The sequence below is a fragment of the Phalacrocorax aristotelis genome, chromosome 17 (assembly GCF_949628215.1).
Source record: "Phalacrocorax aristotelis chromosome 17, bGulAri2.1, whole genome shotgun sequence".
NCBI classification, from domain to species: domain Eukaryota; kingdom Metazoa; phylum Chordata; class Aves; order Suliformes; family Phalacrocoracidae; genus Phalacrocorax; species Phalacrocorax aristotelis.
The window spans coordinates 9,032,307-9,049,857 of record NC_134292.1 but is presented as its reverse complement, the minus strand read 5'-3'; the positions used below and the strand labels follow the sequence as shown (position 1 = coordinate 9,049,857).

Here is a 17,551-nt window from a genome sequence, read left to right as displayed (position 1 = left end):
CTTCTTTAGGGACTTTCTCCTAGTGAGGCGGGAAGTGGCCTGTGACTCCAGAAGGTATTAGCAGGGAGACCACGGTCTGAGACACCCACACACCCAGGGCCATTGTCTAAACTTCATTTGGAGACGCCGCAGGTAACGACACCCTGACAAGTGCCACAAGCCCAGACTGCATGGGCATGGGAGGACATTGCCACGTGCATTGTGTCATATCTGGGGTCAAAATCCCATTGGCATGACCTAGGAAGGAGCTCACGGCCTCCAGCTCTGCATCAAGGAGATTAGCCCAGTGAGTGTGTGTTTGCTTTCTTTGCCTTAAAGCACGCAAAAGCCCAACAAAACAGACTTTGTTTACTGCTCATCCTGTAAACCGCTTAGGCGGTTGGAGATGAGCTGAAAGCTTAGGCAAGCTGCAGAGTTACAGCCAGATGTGGTTTCGAATGGCTGAGTTAGGCACCTCTGAAACCTGAGGTTTATTAATGAAGGTGCCCGCTGAACCATAACGGGCTGGTGTAATTACCTCCGCCGCAGCATCCCCTGCTCCTGGAGGAGGGCGGCCGGGTTCTGCTGCCGTGGCCCCGCTGCGAGCGCCCAGCCAAGCGGACACGGCATCTTGTGGAGGTGAGTAAATAGGTTAAGGTCATTCCCCACGATGACAGGTCTACGGCTCCATTGGATGGCTGGGGAGAGATAACAAACCAACAGGGGTCACCACCGATAAGAGATGAAAAGGCTCCAGAGGCGAGGAATAATTACATGTGAAGGGCAATGTTTTTCTCCCAATGACAAGCTCTTCGTCAGAGCCCTCCAGCAGTGAGAATGCTGCACCGAGGGACCGGCCACAGCCGGGCAGCACCGAGCTGTGTGTTTGTGGGGTGAGCGCTGGGCAGGAGGCTCCTTCCCTGCAGCCCAGATAGTACCTTCCCAGTTCAGACCAGCGCGAGGAGCAGAGCGAAGGGTGGGCCCTCCTCCCAGAGCACCCCCATTGTGTCTCCGTAGGTCGATCCCATCGCCCACCCCACCAGCCACCCCTGTATGAGCTCCGGCATGCTCGGGAAGCGATGCTGGGCTGGGCTGTGCTCGGGCATGAGCAGCTGAAGCTGCACGCAACCAAGAGCCCACAGCAGAGGAAGTGGAAAAGCCACCGTGGCTGAGGACCAGAGAGGAGTCTACACCAGGTTGATGGCAACCAGGAAGACCAAGGAAGACAAAGCACGGCACCCAGGAGGGGTCATGAAGCGGGGGGACTGGGTGTCCTTCCCCAGTGGAAGCAGGCACACATCCTCCTCCTCCTTCCCCGAAGCACAGCCCTCACAGATGGAAGTCAACGCCTTGCCAAGGAAACACTCGCTGGGAGCTTTTCACACCTGGTTTGTCTCTTGAAGTTTCACACCAATGAATAACTGTGACCTCAGGAGGGGAGTGTATCAGCTATATTTCCCAAATATCAGCAAATTGTGTGAGAGAAAGAGATATGCTAAGGGGGCAGACTGCTCGAACCATTACCATCCTTCTTAGTACCACTTAGCTGAACCGTTAAAAAGATCCAGGGCTCCCAAAGACAATTAAGCTCAAGGGAAGCCATAAATCTCAATAAACATCAGGCCAAGTTTTCTTCACTGCTTGAAACAACAGATATAATTTCATTGGTTACTGAGCTCATGCTCCCAAAGGGATTTCAGATAAAAAGCCACTTATTCAAAACACCAAACCCAGGCTTCTCCTGTCTCTCAGGCTACCGAGGGGTCAGATTTCCCAGCATGGGAACATGTGCCCCGCGGTCTGCAGAGGTGGAGCTTGACTGGAGAAAACCTTTGCAGATTTATGATGTCTGCAGCACGGCGCTGCGACCTGCCGCCAAGGTCAGGCGGCCGGCACCTGCGTGCGAAGGTGGCCCTTCCCGATGGGAGGCAGCCATCCCGCAGGAGGGGACCCGGCTGCTGGAGACAGCCCTCCAGCCTCTTGTGGTGGGCAAGTAGGGGGGCTTGGCAGGACGTGGACCTCTGCTCTGGGTCTGCGTACTCATTCCCAGGGGCCAAGGTCCTGCGCAGCCAAGGCTGGAGGGAGCATGTCCTCTGTCTCAGAGCTGGGTGCCACCCTTGCCTCATTCTCTCCAACATATTCAAGGAGCCTAAATAGGCAACACAGAGTACATCAGCTCTCCTTGCTGCCCCAGGAGCAACCTGGCAGCTTGCCCTTGGGCCGTTTACCCAGCCCATGACCAGCCTAACCTGTCCTCGTGTTTTCCGCTGCGGATATCAGAGCATTTCCCAGTGCAAACCCCATGCCAAGGAAGCACACACCAGCCTTGCAGGTTTTTTTTTTCCTGGCAGGTTTTGCATTTGCAGGGTTAGGGCTCTGGTTTTGACAGCTCTCTGCGAGGTCGCTCCATTCGCCAAGTGCTGCTTCCTTGTGCTTTGATTTAAGTTCTTGCATGCTTCTTGTATTGATTTCTCTCAGACGTATTTTATGGGGAATAAGCACTCAAACCAGAAGGCCAAGACCTCCTGCCTTGTGCACAGCATAGTAATGGATGAGCTCCTTCTCACGCTCACTCCCTCGCTCTCCCTCCCCTTCTCCCCATTTCTCTCACCTTTTATTTAATCCACTTTCAAATGCATCGGGGTGAAGGATGGCAAATGCACAAACACATGAGGTTTTTCTGCTCTGGATACTTAACTTGGTAAGCCAAGCAGGGGATGGCTTCGGGAGGGCTGCGTTTAGACACGAGTAGAAAGGCTTCTCCCAGCTATTGTCAGGAGCTTCGGCTGCAAAAATATTTCCCAGCTTGCAGAGACGATAGCAAGCACCCGCTGGCTCCGGGCACCCCGTGCCCCAGGAGCCCTGCTCGGCCGTGGGAGGAAGGCAACAGCCTGGAGCCGCACACACAGGGCTTTTTTCCTCGCTTAGCCTCCGAAGCCCCAAGGATTCATCCATCACCTGCCTCTGGGGTCTCCTTGACCACTGGGCAGCACTTTGAGAGCCTCAGAAAGCATTAAGAAATGCATTCAGTTTTTAGTGATGTTAAACATGCCTTGTCATTATTTAGAGCCTAAAAGCTGAAGATAGAGGAACCAACTCAAACCTAAACTTTTTTCCCGAGCTATACCCATCTTTACAATGCAGAAATACTCCGGTAAGATGGTAGGGATTTTGACCCATTCTTGTTTTGCTGTCTGTGCAGTTTATCTGGAGCCAAACACATGCAAATATCCCAGGGAAGGCTCTTCTGCCAGCTGCAAATCCTCTGACCTCAGAAGAAGTGGAGATGCGCGGGGTCTCGGGGGACTGCCTGATCTATCGAGGTTTCCGGTCCAGTGGTTTGTCAGCATCCAAGTCGCGCACTCTGGGTTTGCTGCATCCAGCACAGCTAGAGGTGACCTTGGTCTTGCATTGCTGATGTCCTAGTTAAACCCCAGAGTTAGAAGAGACCTAAGTTAAGTCACCGTCAGAAACAGAAGCATGTTTCAGGGAACAAAACCTCAACAGACTCAAGGGCTGTTCCTTCCTGTGTTAGTAAACAGGCTATCTGTGAACCCTATTCTAGCATCAGGTTTCCCAAAATCCTGAATCCAGACTGCTGAAATAAAGACACTGTCATAAAAACGAAGAATCCAAAAACCCCACGCAATGTATTTTCATCTGACAACGTAAGCCTAGCTAAGGAGTCAGAGTTTGGAAGGCAGCCCTCTCTCTGTGCACAGGAGGAATAAACACGTTATTATTGTTTTTCTCAGCGAGCTGCAAAGTCTGTTTTTAAGTGAAACCTGAGCTTCCCATCTCATCACGTGCTTCCAGGAGCTAGAGCTTTCAGAAGACCAAATACTTTGAAACTCTGGATAAGACCATTAGAGTTGCTTAATTTCCTTTATGTCCATCTGTTTCAGTTCAGCTTAGTTGCTTCTGTCCCAGACAAGACATTTGGCTCTTCTAAATAAATCTTATAGCCCATTTGGATTAAAGACTTTCTGATGCAGCCTCTGAATGTAATCCCTCTGATTTGCATCTCAAAGAAATTGAGTTAAAACCAAGTAAGAACCATACACAGAGTGCTTGGGATTGCTCGGGTATGTGAACCACTCACGAGGTCCCATATGGATAATGGTGCTTTTGTTTTTAATTTATCATGAACTCCTGCATTCCTACGGCTGTGGTTGCACCAGGCACACTCTGGGGCTTTCTAAGCAGACAGGGTGAAAATATAATTGGCTGAGGTTTGCTGTTGTCCAAGGCTTGAGTCTTGCACCCGAGAAACTGAGAATGCTGCAGAGAAAGTGTGAGACACTTAGAAAATCTGGAGCAACAGATGCCACGGTGGTGATAGCGGAGGATGAATGACAAATAACATCCGAGCTCAATCAGATTCAGTGCTATTCTGCTCATTAGCTCTTAATAGGTATTTTTCACATCACGGGAGATCTGAGAGTCTTTGCTCAGACGACAGTACAGCATGCTTGCGAGCGACGACTGGAGCACATTGATCATCCTAAGAGGCAGCACTTGCCGGGGTCTTCGTGGTGCTTTCCTAAGGCTGCTCAGTGCCTGTCACTGGAAACGTTATCTCTTTTTTTTGCAGGAGAGCCTGGGTCACGGGACGCCGGGGTGCTATTCCTGGCAGTGACGCAGCCGCCTTCCTTCCCAGGCGAATGCTTTTACCCTTTCCGTGTCCCAGGGTACCTGTCTATGAAACATGCCTTGCAAAACAGTCGAAACATGCTCCGAGATCCCCCAGATAAGAGGCTCTGTTCAAGGGTTACTGCTGTCATCATTTTGGCAGCAGCCCAGGTGCTCCCTAACTGCAGGACGTGCTGTGGCTGCCCACCGATTCTCCTTACAAGCACTTTTACAAAGGTGGAGGCACTTGTGTTGATAAAGCGCAGGAATAGCCACTTCCCGTTTTCTCACCTTCAGAGATGTAAAATCCAGAAAAAAGAAAACTTAGATAACCATTAGAAGAAGTTAAGAGAAGCCGTGCTCCACCACCAGTGCTGCCCGTTGCATAGCTGCGCTCCAGCGAAGCCCATCGCAGCCTCCTTTGGTAACAGAGTCATAAGAGGAATGGGCACAGGCACATTGGCAAACCTCCAAACATCCTCCCAAAGGCCCTAGTGCTATTACCTCCTCGGTGTGATGGGAAATTGAGTCACAGCGCAGGTAGGTGGTTTGGATATCGGCCCTGAGCTTAGAGGGTTACATCAGAGGATTAGATCCACGGTGCACAGAGCGGTGCAGGCAGGAATCCCGGCTGCTATGGCAAAGCAGACACCCACACTCTTAGTAATGATAATAATTAATTACAGGGAAGGAAGAAGGGACAGAGCAGAACTGCCCCAGCCTGAACCCTTACCCAGAAAAACCTCATTTTCTCTGGGTGAGAAGAGCCTCTGTTGTTTACCGTTGAAGAGCAAGGGGAAGAGACAAGCTGGACCCAGCACAAACCATCACTCCCTTCCCCTCTGCCATTGCCTCAGCTCCAGATGAAGCAGCTCCAGAGCCATTACAGAGCCATTAAAAGCCAAATTCATTTCCACGACTGAAACCAACTACCCGTAATGCAGTATCTTTTGCAGCTGTGGTTCAGTGTGGCACCTGAGAGCTGTGAGGTTAATGACACAGGGCTGTCAGCAGCCTTAATTATATTCCCATTTTTCCAGTCTCTGATTAGCTTTAGAGCTCATCTGGTGTCAGAAATTTGGTGCCTAAGCTTTGACAAAAGTGTTTCATTATTGCTTAATAAAAGGGAAAAAAGAGAGAGCACGTCTTTAAGCTCTGGCTTGTAAAACCTTCCTTTTTTTTTAGTTGTTATTTTTTTTAATTTAACCTCTCAAAAGCTCCCCTACCTCAGCCACTTTGGGCTGGCCCCATTCCCAGTGCCCATCCAGGAGGCCCCCCATGGCCAGGAGCCCCCACGTAGCAGGGCTGGCTGGGCTCACCCTCCTGGCACCTCCAAACCTGACTCCAGTTCCCCCATAAACATGCTCTGTTCAGCTGGGAGCCTGCTGCTCCCTGTCAGCTGACGGCCAATTAATAAGAATCATTTATTACTGTTATATCACCTCTAAAGTGGGCCAGGTGTTTGCAGGAAAAAAATAAAAGAGATTTAAAAATAATAATAATAAAAGCCCAAGCTTTGAATCAAAAGCTCCAAACGACATAAAATCTAAAGCAGAGCTTAGGTTCTTCTTGAGATTCAATTTCCTCCAGCCCTCAGTGAAGTTCGTTAGCTTGAATATTAATAAAAATGGTGAGAAGGAGCCTGGTATCTTTTAGCTCCTTCTCTAAAAGCACAACGAACCTCACGCTCCGTCACAAACCTCCCCGTGACCAATGAACCACCAGAGCTCCCCGCCCTTGCTCAAGCCCTCAAAGGCAGGTCAGTACCCAATTCCCGCTTACGTCCCCCAAAATCTTTGTGGCTCTAAACTTTGTCTTTTTCCCTTTGGCAGGAAATTCCTGGAGTGAAATTGGGGTAGTTAATCACAAAATACTATACTTGTGCTTGGGACTCCAATAGCTGGCACTGCCTAGATGGCTGAATTACATTTTTAAAACCAACGGGTGGCTCTTCAGCATCACGAGTTGGATGCTCTCTTCCACCTGACCCTGCAGCCAAACCCCAAAATCCCTCCTCTACTTATGTGCTTCAGTAGCAGCATTTTCCCTGTTTCTGTGAAGTCGGGACGGGACCTGCCCGGAGGAGCAGTTATGAGTGGTCGGGTTTGTGGCACAGGTTTGTTGCTAGTCACTCTCTGGGCTTGGCCATTTTCACGGCGGTTGCTTGAGGTGAAGGATGCTCTCAGTGACTTTATCCTTGACCTGTGATCAGTCGGAAACCATGGAAGTTTCCAGCAACTTCAACCACTTAATATTTAACTTCTGTCATAGCTTCTGGAGACTGATATGATATAATTTTGGCTTTGCAAAGACAACTTGGCTCTAAGGAGCTGACTGCAAATCATTAGCAGGACTGTTCTCACCCTGGTTCTTTGCTTTTTAATTGCCAAACAGAGCGGCATGAAACATTTATAGCAAAAAGCTGCAACCACATGAAATTTGCTTCATTTGAGGTTTTGTTCCAGCAGAGCAGTGGGTGATGGAAACCAGGTTGATATTAACAGAGCCACTTCTAGTGTCTCCGGTGGTGACAGGGCTGGAGTTTGGCTCAGAAGTCTTCCAGGGTCCAGAGATAGACAAGGAGCAGCAATTGCTTCTGATTAATGGCCTCAGTTCAGTAGAAAGCATCCAAGCAGGGGGGATGGGATATTTTCAGCACAGTCCCCACTGCCCTACCTAGAGCTCTGTATATATCTGTCATGGTTGGCCCCTGTCCTCATAGGCTGAGTGCACCAAAACTGGCTCCATTAACAGGGGACCGTGAGGAAGGTTTGTGACTTCTGTGGCCAGCAATACCTGAAACCATTGGAAATTATCCACCTCCTTCCACTTCCCTCCCACCTGAAGGAAATGTCATTTGCTTTGAGGAAAACAACCAGCTGGAGCAGAAATGATCTTCCTCAGCCTTGCAAGGGCAGCTGATGTGGTGTCTCATGATGTCCCACTCCGAGCTGGCTGAACCCACGGTGGATCCCTCTGAATGGGGAAGGACTTTGATCCCACGGCTCCCAGCCACCTCCCAGCAAGGCGCCGGTAACATCAGCCCTGCCGTGCCAAAACCAGCCCATCCCCATCTCATTTCCAGGGCAGGGTTACAAAGGGCAAATGCCAAGGTTGGCAGCAATGCTGCCACGCTGCTCGTTGCATCAAACCCACCGGGCTAATAACAGTATTAATTACAGCACACGGCCCCTTCTTCTCACTGTAAATCTCTATTAGCAATAAACTGGAAGGGCCGTAAAAGGGAGTTTACAATGAACCCACAAGGCAATACGTGTCTGAATCCTTGGCTTTGTTGCAGCTGGCAATAAAGCCGTCTTTTATTATAGCATATACCCTGCCCTCGAGATAACGTACAAGGCCCAGGACTCCTCAAAGAAATGATGCAAAGCCATTTGTTGCACTTTGATTTGCTGCAAAGCCATGTGGAGGTGGGAAAGCGGAGGGATCCGGCTAACAGGCACTAGTTGTTCCCTTGATCCCAGCCTGACACTGAATCACCGCGGTGTGCAGCACTGCGGAGTAATAGCCTCTGTAATTTTACATCGTAAATGTTACTCTGCCCTGCAGGGGGGAAAAACTCGAGTAAACATTAAAAAAAAAAAAAAGTTTGAGGTCGATTAAGAAACACAAGAAAATCTCTCATATGAGAAGGCAGTTCTCGGTTAGCAAAATGTTGTGGTAGTGTGATGGGTGGGGGTTAATATTTAAGCTTCCGATTTTGTTTATAGCGGTCAGGAGCAGATAATACTGAGTACCTTAGAAATAGGCACAGATCCATTCAGGAGCATGAGGTCCAGGCCTGGAAGAGATTTTTCTGCTTCAAAGTCCCAGGGAGGCTAGTTCAAAAAGAGAGGAAAAAAAAAGATTAAAAAAAACCCCAAAAGACAAACAAGAAAAGATTGGTATTTGCAATTTGTGGGGCATGGGAGAATCAGCCAGCCCAGCACACTGGTCCCAGTAAAGCTGTCCTGCTCTCTGCTTGCCTCCCCAGCACGCAGCAAAGTTTGTTTTGCTGGAAGGCAAACATCACTGCTGCTTAGCATCACAGGTCGGCGCAGCGTTGACCCTCCACCCTGCCCCTGCCCCTAGGATGGGATGCGTTCCAGCCCTAAAAAAGGGACCTGAAGTCGTTGGGCTTGCAAGACCCTTTGAGAGACAACAACACGCTCGTCAATTCAAGCTCAGTCGAAGGCTGCTGTAGACACCGGTATGAAATCATCGGTTTTATTTAGTTCAGTGGTTAGGTATGATTGTTCTGAACTGCGATTCAACCCTGTTCTCTTATATATCTCGCAGTGTTAAAAGTAACAAGTCTATCACCTCTGGAGCCATTTCTCTGTTGTTCGTACCCTTGCTGGAGCTGAGGTGTTTAGCTGGAGGGCTTCATCTCTTTTAGACAGCCACCTGTCAATTATCTGTCTCCTCCATAAATAAAATAAACGGCTGGTAGGGTTTTTTTTATATCTATAAAAAGAAGCTCTCCCTCTGTGTTTGCAGTAAAGCTGGTGGCACCATGTTAGGAGGAGGTAAAGAGATTTTTCCAGGGAGCTTCGTACTTGGCTCCAACAATGTGGTTTGGACTTTCTTTCAAGTTGAAATTCAGCTACGCGGCGTCCCCTCACAGTGCTGCCTTTATGCTGGCTGCAGCCACTATGAGGCATATTTCCATTCTTGCTCTAAATACAGTTTAGGGGCTGTTGCTGGTCCAGCATCTGCTCCCCATACGATGGTGAAAACCCATCGGGGTTGCCAGATGAATGGGATGAGTTGTCCCCTCCGAGCGACGTGCTGTCCCCATTGTGATATTTTTTTGAGTGCCGGTATCACTGTGTGTTCTGGACACCAGCTCTTCTCCTTTCTCCCAGCACTGCTCAGCCCCAAACCCTGGACCCAACACCTCCAAGCTCCCACGAGGAGCTCCAAAACCAGACCCACCCCAGGCTCCTCTCTCTATACAGCTGTGCCAGGCGCAGGGAAGTGGGACACACACCCACGGGCAGCATCACTGTCCCCTCCCGAACACAGGCCACGAGCACCACTGGTACATGGGCCACAGCTGGTGGGAGCAGAGACCTAGACTCTGGCACAGCCTAAAACCAAGGCAGGTGCCACCTGATTCCCCTGAGTGACATAAATAGATATCTGGAATGTGAGCTTCAGATTAAAAAAAATACACCAGCCACCACCAAGGATGTGACCAGTGGACCTGTTTCTCCCTTCACTCTCTGTATTTTCTCCATTAGAAAGGATGCAGGCTTGCTGTGGAAAATAACCCCTACCTCCAGCGAGGGGATAAATCACCAGCGCAGGGTAATGAGGATGGGGAGAGGGGAGGGTCATGAGGATGGGGAGAGAGGGGGGTGAAGCACAAGGCAGAAGAGACGTTTAAGCCCCCCTTTAAAAGGAGACAGAGGAGGTAATTAGAAAAATGCAGTTGCTCATTCAGTATGAAAGGGTTTGTATCCATAGTAAACAGCAGCGCTGCTGGCAGCGCCTGTCCGGTGCGATGATGCTGCCCACCGTGCGTTAACCCGCCGGCTCCCGGCTGCAGCCAGCCCCAGCGCCTTCGGGGAACAGGCTCGTCCCAGCCTCGGACACCCTGCACTGCAGCCTTCTCTCCCCCAGTTAGAGATCTTCTCAGTTGGCTTTACATGCCAGACACACTCTCAAAGCCAAGGGGAGAAAAATAATGTTCTGGAAGCGCTGAAGCACTGGGCCTGGCTTTTTTAAGATGAATATTCCGCAGAGAAATTACTCATTGTTTTTTGTGGCTCTTTTACAGAGACAGAGAAAGAAAAGAAACTGATGTAATAGGAGATATTAGCCAAGCCATCTGACTAATGCACCTCACTCCTGATCTGTGACATCCAGCCCGCTCACGCTGATTCCTCCAGCCAGCTCCAGCCTGGGCTCTGCTCTCGCTGCCTGACCCGGGCAGCAAAGGGGTCTGTGAGAAACACACCGAGATCAGCCTCTGCAGCCACCTCCGAACGCACCCCAGCTCCCCCCAGGGAAACCGGGGCTCCGAGGAAGATGGGGAGCTCCACCAGCCTTGGAAGGGACCTTGGGTCTCTCCTGGGCCCTTTGCCCACCAGATGGTCCTTCCCATTGGGCTGCTCTTTCTCTCTACAGGTTCTGCTACCGAGAGTGCCCGGTAGCCAGCAGGGCCATAACAAACATTACTCATCCACATCCAGTACTTACCAGCTCCAGCCCCTATCAATCTTGCATGACGCATATGTTTACCACCAGTGGGAGGGTTTTTTTATATCTATATATTTTTTACTGCAGTGAGTGTCCCTGTTTCTGGGGACAGAGGAATTATTACCCACTGCTTTCATGGTATAATAAAGAGCATGTGTTGTACCCCGCATAAATTTAGCTTCTGATCTGATGAGCAAGGAAATTTTTTCCCTTCTCTGTCCCTAATTGTATAGATGAGTGCTTATATTCATCCATAAGGGGAGCAGGAAAGGGACTGTTGGGTGAAAAGAGAGAATAAGGCACACATGCACATGCACATGCACATGGACACATGCACCCATGCATACTGAGCTAGAAAAACACCAAAGCTTTCTAAATCTACCCAGCAATCCTGCGCTAATCTGCTCAGTTGCAGTCACAAATATAACTCAGGGACAATAAATAAACTAACAGGAGTTAAATAAGTTCAGCTTCTTAACCTTTGGACAGATCAATCCCCGTGTTATCTCATTTCTCCCTTGTCTCTCTCCATCCCCCACGTCTCATTCCCTTCTTCTCCCTCCTGCGCTGTTTGTTAGCGCCAGGCAGACTGACAGCAGGGCAAACACAGCGATACGAAGCAGGTAGCTGGAAGCACAAGAGGAAGACCCAGATCTGTAAAAAAAAAAAAAAAAAGATAAATCACTACACTAACTACTTCCTTTCTAAACCTGAGTTTGTGTGCACATGTGTAGCGCCGGGCTTCATTGCCTGCTGAGCATCCCAAATCTCACAAGACCCTGTCTCTTCAGGAGGACAGATGACCCCCAGGGTGCATGTGGTCAAAAGCCCCGGGTTAAAAAGCGCTGGCTGTGGCTCCTGCCTGTCTCTGCCTGTATTTCCCACTCTGCCAGTTTGGAATGAAATACTCCAGGTGGATGGGAGTTGAGATCTGGAAGATGCCTGGTCCGGTGTGTGCTAGAAGGGAGTTCATCATGTCTTCCTACCCTCACCATGACTCATTTGCTGCTATGAAACATACTCATCAGGAAAGTATGATGTGGCCAAGAGCATCTTAGCAAGCTGCTCCCCAGCAGACAGAAGGGGCCGGTCGCATGAATCCGCACTTCTCGGTGCATCCTCCTGGCGTACGCACCTATCCCAAGTGGGGGTAAGTCTTCCCTCCCAGCTGGATTATCAGTTCCTTTGAGAATGATGCATCTCCAACCTTGCTGCTGCTGCCATCTGAAGGCACAGACCATGGTCTTTTCAGGTCTTTTCCAGGGTGGTCAATGTATACAGACACCATCTTCCTTTCCTGAAGTCCAGGGAGGGCGGTTTTCTCTAAGCTGGGAAAAAGAAGCTGCTTTCCAGACCCCCTCCCTCAGAAGATGAGTTGGAGGAAATTACTAGTGATGCACAACTGAAAAAATTGAATTGTTCGAGCAAGTTCAAAGCTGAACCAGTCTGGAGACATCTGCACACCACATGCCAGCCTCAGTGAAACACTAATAAATCTTTCCAGGCTGGCATCGATGTAAGGAAGCTCAAGCACTGCTAAACCCAACCAGGGAAGCTCCCAGTGCTTCTGTTTCTGGGGTGGCTGAAGGGTGTCAGTGTCTCAGTGGAAAGGAGAGTTAAGGCATGAGTGAAGGAAGAAAAACAGCTTTGGGGACAGTGTTGAGCCATACAAGTTATCTTCATTTTGGAGATGGTTATTGCTCTAGTTACCAGAATGTGGTGTCCATTGAAAAGTGCGTTTTCTGATTGAAACCCAGATTTTTGAAATTGTTAGGACAAATATACCATAAACCTTTATACAGTTGGAAGGCAACTATGAATTAAAATGGCAGAGAAAAATGGAGGTGAAAGCCCAATTTTATTTCCAGAGAAAAGGCCATTTTTTCAATAAAAATAAAAGAACTTTCCCAGGTGAAAAATGTCAATCCCCTTTAACAGAGATCAATAATGCGATACAATCAGTCTGCTCATGCCGGCTGCCGTTGATCTATTGCTGTTTGCAAAAGGCTTTCATTCTGCCTGTCTTTACAATTTAGCTAATAGTAAAAAACTTCATAGTGTTAAAAAGAAAAGTGAGCAAACAACCCAGAATCAAAGGTCCAGGAGCTCTGCACCCGAGCGGCCTCAGGATCCTGCATGCTGGAGGAAGACATCCCAACCAGGGCGGTAAAAACCCGCCTCACCTGAGCTCAGCGGGAGATTTGCCATCAACTCCAACAGAGGCAGGACTTTACCTGCTGTATTTTTCTGAGTTTCTGTGTCAGCCTCAACTCTCTCCCACGGAATTTTGTGGTTGAGAAAATGCCATGCCTGGGGCAAGGTACTTCTAAGAAACTTCTAGGGTCTGCATTTAATAAGCAAAAATAACCCTTCAGGAAAATACAGACAATAAGATAGATGGAGCCCTCCACCTTCAAGACCTTCCCCAGGCTGGGATGGCAGGTATGCTGCTGGTGGGTTACCATGCCAGGAAATCCCAACGCACAGGGTGCCACACCTCATCCCCGGTGCCCAACAAACCCCAGTAAAGCCCAATCTGCCCACCCAGCTCCGGTAGTGCCACGGCCACCATGCCTTTGGCAGCACACCCTCGCAGCAGACATTACCTCCTCCTAGGAAAAAACAAGGTCAAGTGCAGTGTGAATGCTACGACCAGCCCCCCGCCTGCCAGGTGGCCGCTCTGCTGGTCTTTACATGCGAGAAGGGCTCTTGCCTTCAGGTGCAACAGGAAGATGCCAAGTGCCCCTATACGAGGAATGGCGTGGGAATAGACAGTCACTGCTTTCTCAAAAGTAACAACCCTCTAGGGACGACGAACAGGCTTTTAGCAACTGTGCTACCCACCACAACCCTGGTTTTTGATCCCCTCTGCTCTGCTGGGTGGTTCCTCATGTCCCAGCTCACCAGGCCTGATCTCTGGCTAGCTCCTGGAGGAGAATTTCCCCAGAAAGCATGAATAATACCAAAGAAATTCAAACAAATCAAAATCTATTCTCAACAACTGAAGTATCTGCCACTTTCTGGAGACGGGAAACAGAAGCGAGAAGCAGGGTTACAGCTGGCCCACGAGCAGAGAGGCAGAGATGTGAGAATCGAGCTCCGTGCCTCCAGGTGTGCTGCCTCTCCTCTAAGAGCGGAGTTTCACACAGACCTGAAACCAGATTGTCAGAGCAGGCAGTTTTCAGTACTTCAGCAATGGGGTGCTCCCATGGGGATACTCAGGGCCAGACTTTCCTAAAGTGCTCGGTGCACACCTAATACGCTCTGCTTTTTGGAAACTCTGACACACACAGCAGATAACTGTAGGCACTGTTGTCTCATATATATATGGCTGACTCAGATATATATATATATGACTGGCTTAACATACTTCCCTTTCTTCCTCCCCTCCCCTCCCCCGGAGTTTTGCATGTCTGAAGCTGTTTCAGATAAAAGATACCAAAAATGAAAATGCATTTGGGATGTCTGGGAACTAAAAAGTCAGACTGCGAGAAAACCAGACAGGGTTAGAGACCAAAAATCCCTGTCTTCTGCCAGAAATCTAAACCCGCTGCCGACTTCAGGTTCTGAGGCTCCATGTGCTCAGAGGCAGCGGCAGCAGTTGCCGGGGCTATTTCGAAAGTGTATTCCATCAGCGGTAATGGGTCTTTCCTCATAAGCTGTGTTTTCATAGTAAATCTTCAGTCTTACATTGCATTACAGAGTTCAGCTGCCACTAATCCTTAAAAACAATTCATTTCCAACTGCAAAGTGCAATAAAGAAAGGATAATCACTATTAATATTAGTTATTGTTATTGATTTCAGCTTTAAAGAATTGATTTTCAGTCCTGGCTGCATTTATGAGTCTCTTTGCTGAAGATGCATATACAGGGCCCACCACTATTTTTAGATCCTTGTCCCAGCTCCCGCTGCAGACCCAGGAGGAAGAGGATGGGGGAGGCAGAGGAGGGACCTCGTGGGGAAGACCTTGCCAGGTGAGGGAGGACACCTCCCCGCAGCTGCGCCCCTCTCCCTCGCCAGGGATGCTCGCCTGGAGCTGGAGCTGGAGCAGCTTTGGGCAGCTGCCTGCAAACCTGCCTGGCTTGGGTGCCCTCACCCCAGAGCAGCCCAGGGGGTTCAGCCCCAAACTGTCCCGTCCCTGCACCTCGCCATCCATCTGCGGCAGCACCCTGGGACGTCCAGAGCAAGGGTTGTCGCTGGTGTCCCGGTGACCACCGTTAGCACCCGTGCCGTCACTCTCTGGCATCAAGCAGGGTTGCGTGCCGGTCTGGGGAGCAAAGGCAAAGCGCCTCGCAGGCTCATGCACTTCCATCCTTGTCTTCAAACCCCACCGCTCCTTTGCAGGTACGATGGTGTCTCAGCACTTTGGCTGAGCCCAGCCTAATTCTGCACTGGACAAAGCAACAGCTAAGCGGGAGTGACCTGCCTGCAACAGAGGCACAGGTTATCCTTCTCCTCAAACGCACACAGCGTCCTGCACACACGCACATGCACGCACGGAGGAAAACATGGAGATTAAAAGGGAAAGTGTTATTGCTTTCTGCCAGTGAGTCCCTACAAAACCAGTGAGTCTTCCCAGTCCTTCGAGAGCTGTAAATTCAGCTTTAACCTCTGCTAATGAAGCCTGCTCTGCCTGGAGTTCCCCTGCCTGACATCTCCCCGCTCCACCCATAGTTTACTTGCTAAATGTAACACTAAAATATAAATAAAATGGTCTTAGTGCGGGTGACCCGCTCATGTCCCGGGGGCTCATCCCTCTGAGGATGCACGGCATCCCCCCACGGAGGAAATCTGGGCAAATGCCCCAAAACAGCCGCGCGGGGAGGCGGTGGGGTAGGGCTGGGCAGCGCGTCCGCGGAGGGCTGCTCTGGGAGGGGGGCCTTGGGGAAGGGATGCGGACAGGCAGGTGGGAAATGTTTTGCCACTTGTGGTCAAAGCAGACGACCGGGGGAGTGATGTTGAGGGGAAAAGAGAGAAAGGTTTCACTTCTCTGTTTTTAAGGCAAAAAGGGAGTTGGGTTTTTTGAATCAACGTCTTGCTTCAAAAGTCACTGAAGTTTTGTTTCAAGGGCATCAATGTTAAGAACCTCAAAAGCAGAAGGAAGGGGGTTGGTTTTTTAAGCCAGTAAAATATTTCAGTGGGCTTGAAACGAAAAGGTTTCCAACTTATTGCTTGGGAAGAGATTTTGGAATTTTTTTTCGATTCCAGTCAACCTGCAGCAAATGTTTCTTCTGCCCAGTTGTTTGGAAATGGCAGCATATTAAAAAAAAATACCATATATAGCTCTGTTTTTTCTGAGCTTTAAAAAGTATCCCTCTAGATATTTTGAATGTAATCTGGTGAGGATGTGGGAATGAAACTGGGATAAAAAAACCTTAGCCAAGACTGCAAAATAATTAAATGAGCGTTTAACCAAGATCATTATTTTCCACAATTTTTATTTATATGCTAGATTGGATACAATGGTCTTGAATATTGTCCCACGCTATTACTGTGCTATAAATTATTTGAGCAAAGCACAGCAAGGCATCATAACGTAATATATTTTTATAGTGCCATAAAGTAATTACGCACCAGACAACAAAATCCTACAGAAGTGACATATTTTATGCTTAAATTATAATTAAATTAAAAGTGTCTCTTCCATTTGATGTTTATAGAGCGCACACAACTGCTGTCAGTCGGCCTGCAAACAAAGAAGATCTCTCATTGAGAGCAGGGCTGGGCCAGGGAGATGCAGCTAGGAAATATTCCTTGAGGTTTGGTACTTTCAAAATGTTTCGGACAATCTTTGGTACCTTTCAGTAGCCAAGCTCAAAGTAACATAACTATTTCTTGCGTTGGTTTCTCCTGCTGTCTGGTTGAGCTTGTAGATACGGTCCCACCTAGAAAATGCAATGCAATATAATGGTGTCCCAAGAGTTGGGGTGGGGTTTCTCCCTTTGGTTCACCTCTCCTGGACATGAGGAACGGGTGAATTACCCAAATGAACGTTTGTACCCCTGCAGCCTCAGCTACAAGGAAACACAACCACCTCCCTCAAAAGTGACCTCAATCCATCTTCTTCCAATACCATTTGTCTACTAATCTTGCAATGTTCCAGGGACTAATTCAGTCCAGAAAAGAGAATAACATCCTAAAATTTGCACTTGGAGCCAAGGGTACCTGTTCTTTGGTAAGAAGAACATGAAACAATGGAGTTTTTGCCTCGAAGCCAGAGGGGTTGCAGCCCTTAGGAATGGTCTGCACCTCTCCAGATGGAGCATAGTGATTTTTCTTATTGGGTGGTGTATGGTTTGGGTTAAAACTGACCAAGAAGCTTAGGGCAGTGATGCAGAGGGGGGTCGTTAATCCAGGGAAGCTGCAGAAGGAGTGAGACGAGCAACAAGGCAGCGGTGGTCCCATGGTGATCCTCATGCCAGGACGCCCTTCTGGGTGCAGCCCAGAGAGTGGGCAAGAAGCAGCTCTGCGGTGAGGACATGTGGGAGCAAATCTCAACCTCAGGAGGGCTCAGCATGTGCAAAGCAGTCATTTCTGGCATCGGGATAATGGCTCGAGTCTGCAAGGAAATGGCTTCTGTGGTTTCAGCCCAGCTTTTCCTGGAAAGTGCCCAGCTCCCACCTCGCGACTCGGCTCTTCCTGCATGACTCATGCATGCACACGGACTCTCAAAGGTGGGTGTTCACCACCCTTTAAAGGAGGTGACATCTTCTTAGAGGTGTGACGGGGAGC

At 49.2% G+C, this 17,551-nt stretch overlaps 1 long non-coding RNA gene across 2 annotated transcripts in view; it reads right to left on the bottom strand.

Moving 5' to 3' along the window:
* Window positions 1-446: 446 nt before the first annotated feature.
* LOC142065670 (uncharacterized) overlaps window positions 447-17,551 on the bottom strand; it is a 35,591-nt gene continuing 18,486 nt past the window's right edge. Inside the window, exons 1-2 of one of the 2 annotated variants that reach the window (XR_012663496.1) lie at window positions 8,370-8,632; window positions 447-677 (exon numbers count right to left, since the gene is read on the bottom strand). This is a non-coding gene — a long non-coding RNA (uncharacterized LOC142065670). Of the gene's footprint in view, window positions 678-7,495; window positions 8,176-8,369; window positions 8,633-17,551 lie in introns of those variants that run through there. The other variant, XR_012663497.1, reaches the window with a different exon arrangement.